Here is a 5,624-nt window from a genome sequence, read left to right on the forward strand (position 1 = left end):
TAACTGGCTGGGGCAATGTTTTTGCAGGGAAGAGAGTGATAACAAAGATGCAATCCCAGGCAAATGTCTATTTACTGTAGGATGCATTTCCTTTTTTGCCTCTCTGTAAGTGTATACGTGCCCATGCACACACAAATGTAGGAGGCAGGAGAGTAGATCCTCCCTCGTGTGAGAGGTGTGTGTACGTATAAACAATGCAAGAAACTGGGGCCAGAGCACAAATCTGTTAACACAAAACATCTGCGAGGACAAAGATGCCATAATTCTTTAAGAATTGTTTTCTAGCTTTGCAGGGGATGGGTAGCATCCAGAGCAAAGAGACTTAGACGAATAGGCTAAATGGTGTCCCCAAGGCCACACACTGAGTCAGGGATCAGCCTTGGAGACAGCCCCTGTGCCATGGGCTCCTCACTCCCGTTCACGTAGTTAGTCAGTTGTGTTCGGATGTGTCCCCATTCTCGTTGCGGGTGAGGCAGGAGATAGTCAGGAAGGAGGAAACTCCAGAGGTGCCCCAGGAGATAAAGAACATGGATAAAGAGCGGAGACCCTGCCCTAAGTCTGGTAGTTTCTGCATCTGGAGAAGCATTGAATCCTAGTGAATCAGGACTGCCCCTGCGCAGAAGATGCTACCTGACCCCTACTTCATTATAATGAATTAGCATTGTGGGACCCTCTTCCCAGTAGCCAATCAAGGAAAGGAAGGCCCACCCTAAGGAATAAAAGTCCTCTAGCCCCTGAGTTCCTCCCTTTTTTTTTGCCCTGCTCCAGCTGCCCCTGCTGCTTGCTGCTGCCGCGACTGTTAGGCTCTTCTCCTTTCTTCTCTGTTCCACTCTGCTCAGAGTTGGCCTGTTCCCATGTTCTGTGTGGCTTAATAAATCTGCTTTTCCTCGCTTTCTGCTATAAACTCTGTGTGTTCGGTTCAATTTTTTGTCCGCGATCACCAAGAACCTGGTTACCTGGGCCTACCTGTGACACTGGTGGCCCTGACTACCGACGTGAGCCCAGAGTCGAGGAGGGACGCTCTTTACCTGTCCTCAAAACACTTCAACAGCAACATCAGGGACAGAAAAGAAAACACAGCAAAGGGGCATGAAGCAGGAGAAAGAAAAAAATGAAGCAGAGTTACATGGGTTATTCTCAGGTGGTTAGATCTAGAAGTTAATTTTTAAATCTCCAGCTAGAGAGTATAATCAGTAACAAAGACTACTAATTTAAATAAGAACTTATTTACATTCTCAATACTTTTTCAGTGGAGGTGAGGGAGAGAGAATAAAACCCAAAACACCTGGACCTAATTATAGTGGAAATATTTTCTTCACTGACATGTACAAAATAAGAGTATTTCAGTGGAGATTAAATGATGCCCAAAAAAGGAGGATGTGTAGTGGCAACACAAGGCCTGACGGCATTTCCTCCCACCCTAGGGTCATTCTGCAGCAGGAGCTGCCTAACGAGGTGCCTGGCTCAAGCTTTGAGGACCATGGAAACCAACAGCAAATACCTCTTTAGAAGGGCCTGTTTCCTTTATGGCTTAGTAGAACCACACTAAGTCATACAATATTATTTGGAATTCTGCATTAGCCATGTAGACCCTCACATCATCCACACAAGGTTGTTGTGAAGAATTCATCAAGCTGGGAATATCCATTGTGAATTTTCTCATATGAAAATAGTGTGGGAAACACAAGATAGTAATCATAAAACTAAGTGTAGCTAGAAAGAAAATGGGTGGGAATCACATGTAGTTTGAAAAATCCTTCTCAACCTGATAATATTTATGTCAGCACACTAAAGGGATTGTTTTTTAAATACTCACTCTAAAATGTAAATTTCAGCCAATTCTGTTTGGCGGATGGAGGCCCAGAAGGTGCTGCCGCACCCTCCTCAGAGCTCCGGTTTTCTCTCACAGGCGTGTCAGAACCTGGGGATCAAGTGGGTGACAAATCAGTGTAATTTGTATATTTATCAGCAGCAGATAGATGTGTTAAAGGGTCAAAAAAGCAAACAAGCAATGGGATCCTACTGATTAAAAACCTTGCTGCTTAGTAGGTGGTCAGGACCCAGCTTCAGCATCTCCTGGGATCTTGTTTAAAATGGGAAATCTCAGCCCCACCCAGACCTAGAGAGTCAGAATCTGCATTTTATCAAGATCACCAGGAGATTTCTCTGCACAAAAAAGTTTAATGAACTTTGAATACCTTTTTCTGTGTCTCAGCAACAAACTCACTCCAAGCCCTAGCCTGAGGCATTGGAAAAGGAGTTTCATCACCAAAGGAGAACAGTGGGGGGTTGGGTGGAAATGGACAAAAGCTAAGTGGCTCCTCCCAATACAGCCTCCTTAAATAAGCTGTCCTGTCTCTTTTTAGTACTCTGCAAGGTCCTATCTATGCTAGCTACTTTGCACTAACTTTGGTGACAAGTTCTTTCAGAAGTCTGCAATTTTTTCCTTAAATTAGAGGATGTGACATTGGACCAGTGTTTCTTAACTGTGATAAACATAGATGCGTTTAATCTCTTTCTCTATGGGACACATCTACACATTTTAACAAATTTATTATAATCAGCAGGGTTTGCTTTTGCTATTGTTATCCTGTGCTCCCCATCCCAGGGGTTACAAAGCCCACCCAGGGAATACTTTCATATCTGTATAATGACATACTAGCTGGCTTGCCAGACTCCTTCTCCTCTGATGACATTTCTAATCCTCCACTCTTGTACATAGAAGAGCTGGGACTATCACTGTGCACATGACGATCTTCCCCCTTTCAAGTTATTTCCTGAGGCATGGTTCCTGACTTCAAGGGTCTTTCATGACAGTGTGAAATGCAAAGATGGCAGTATGCAAGGTCATACAGTTGGACAGGTGCTGGACATTGGGTCACTTCCATGTACTCTCCTCCCCTTCTCTGCCCTGCTCTCAGCTCGGCCTTTATGAATTGTACCCAAGGCTTCCCTTGCCTCTTGGCTTCTACAGAGCTGACCAGTACAGGTTCCAGGAGGAAGGGGAGAGGAATAACTCCCTCCCTGCCAGGCCACAGGCTGTTACCTTACATGTACCCATACCAAAACTTCTGTAGGAGTCTTCTCTGGGCTCCAGGAACTTCTTTTTCTTCTCCTTCAGACTCCCAAATGGTCATGTTTCCCTGATACTAGCCCAGGTGCCCCACCTTCCCTTGTTAGCTTTCTGTAACCTTGCCTTCACCTTTGTAACTAAGTCCTGTCATTAAGTTCTCCTCAATGACCTGTGTAGACAGTGCCTTGTGTTTGTTGCCAGGAGCCTGAGTGTTATGCCAGGGTGCTACAGAACTACTGACAGGGGGCTCTCACCGGGAGGGCGGGGAGAGAATGGTTGTCTTCCTAGAAGTGTCTGCAAAGCTGGAACCTCAAAGGCAAGGACAAGTTATCCAGGCATGGGAAGCAAAGAGTGGAGGAAATATCAAGTAAAAAAGAATGGATGAGCTTTGCACAGTGGCAGTATCATAACCAGTGAGGTTTATCCAAGGTGCGATTATTGCTAAGTGAAAAAAAAAAAAAATGGAAAGGGTGAGAAGGAGAACCAGTGCATTCTAGAACCTCCTAGAGATTCAGGATGGCTGAGGCATGAGAAGGCAGGTGGCTAGAGAGAAAGGAGAGTGCGGTCTCAAATGCTTCTATGAATTAGGGCATATCCATAAGAGGAATTTCATGAACCTTTTAAAAGTTATGTTCACAAAGACATTTTAATGACTTAATAGAGTCACTCAATGAATAAACTCCTGTGCTAGGCACTGGGGAGACAGCTTGAACACAGACAAAATCCCTGATCATGTACCTTAATGATAATAGAAAATGCTTATGGTATGACAACAATGAAGATGGCAAAATAACTGCTTATCTCTATAGATTCTATATAACCTCAAATCAGGAAAAAAACTGGAAGAACCTGACACTAAACTGACACTAAAAGGTCAATTGACGATATCTTTAAGGGATAGAATTATTAGCACTTCTTATTTTTTCCTTATATTTTTCTATATTTTCCATATCAAATTTTTGTCAATGTTTTGTTTTTATTTTTTAAGAATTATTTTTAAATGTTAGGTTTAATATAATTCTTCCTTTGTAATGATGAAAGCATCCATTAATAATTGTGAAAAACTATTGTGTGTCTTGTTCAATATTTTTCACTCAGCATTTTATTCACAGATGCCCATCAAACATTGTCTTTAAGACTGCCCAAAAGAAGGCAAGAAAGCAGGATCTTGGAGCTTTAACAAGAAGCCCTAAGCCATGGGGATTATGTTGGACAACACAAATCTGCTCCTCAAGCTTCATTTCCTTGTACTTTGCTCACCTGGGCTGTCCCAGGACCTCAGCTGAAGTTCACATCCAGATACTGGTATCTGTTCCACTGGTTTCTTAGGTCTTCTGCCCAATGCTTGTTGAGGGATCTCGCTGGCTTCCACTCACAGCCCCACCCTTGCCTCACTTGCTCATGTGACATTTTGATTGATGACAGTTGTTAATCAGCTCTCCTCTCCCAGCCCTGCTTCCTGGACTCTACTTGAGGGCTCTCCTGGCTCCTTCAGAAGAGACACACTCACCTCCACCCCTCATTGTAAGGCCTTAGTTCCTTTCTTGCTCTGCCAAGCCCCGTGATATGTAAATGGCATCGCCAAGCTGACACCCTCCAGGGGCTTTAAATGATACCTCAGGTTAACCAAGTATGACATCCACTGCTAACTGAAAACGGTGTTACCGTCTGATAGCAACAGTCTTTAAAGTGGAGGCCTTTGGGAGGAGGTTTACTTGGAGAAGGAAAAATAATATTAATACTGAAGAAAAGCAGGCATTTGATAAAATGCAAGAGCCAATCCCCATTTAAAAAAAATATGATAAAAATTATTAAACCAACAATAAACATTACATTGAACCATGAAATACTAAAATTGTTAACATCTGGACTAACACGTAGGTGGCTCCCTCACCAAAATCATTCAATCTACCTCTATGAATTCTCTTTAATGCAAAGAGACAAGAAAATTAACTAATATTAGAGAAAATAAGACTGTATAGATGTGGATATACAGAAATAAATATACAGGGTGAGGCAAAAGTAGGTTTATATTTGTGAGTAACCAAAACACAAAGTTTATTCTTTTATTATTATGTATTAATTATTGTGTTATTTTCCACATGAATAACTGTAAACCTACTTTTTCTCTACCCTGTATATGACTATATACCTAGAAAACTAAAAGTTTCTATTTTCAAAATCTAGTATAAATATCGAGAAAGTTTGATGAGGTAGATACATATTATAAATGTACAAAATTCAAAAGCTCTTATTTATGATAACAATGACCAGTTAAAAAGGGATATGGAGTTGCAGGATACAAGGTTAGTATACAAAAGTCATTTGCTTTCTTATATGTCAGCAACAAACAAGTAAAATTTGAAATTAAAATCACAGCACCATTTACATTAGCACCCCTAAAATAGAATACTTAGGTATAAATCTAATAAAATATATATAAGATCTATATGAGAAAAACTACATGACTCCAATGAACAAAATCAAAGAACACTTAAGTTTCATAAACAGAAAGATATGCCATGTTTATTGATAAAAAGACTCAGTTATC

At 41.4% G+C, this 5,624-nt stretch overlaps 1 pseudogene; it reads left to right on the top strand.

The window, feature by feature from the left end:
* The first annotated feature begins 3,457 nt into the window (after positions 1 to 3,457).
* Positions 3,458 to 3,538, top strand: LOC129085805 (uncharacterized; annotated as a pseudogene).
* Positions 3,539 to 5,624: the final 2,086 nt, after the last annotated feature.

Source organism: Pteronotus mesoamericanus, unplaced genomic scaffold, assembly GCF_021234165.1.
Source record: "Pteronotus mesoamericanus isolate MK-2021 breed Mesoamerican mustached bat unplaced genomic scaffold, CSHL_Meso_final scaffold_31, whole genome shotgun sequence".
NCBI classification, from domain to species: domain Eukaryota; kingdom Metazoa; phylum Chordata; class Mammalia; order Chiroptera; family Mormoopidae; genus Pteronotus; species Pteronotus mesoamericanus.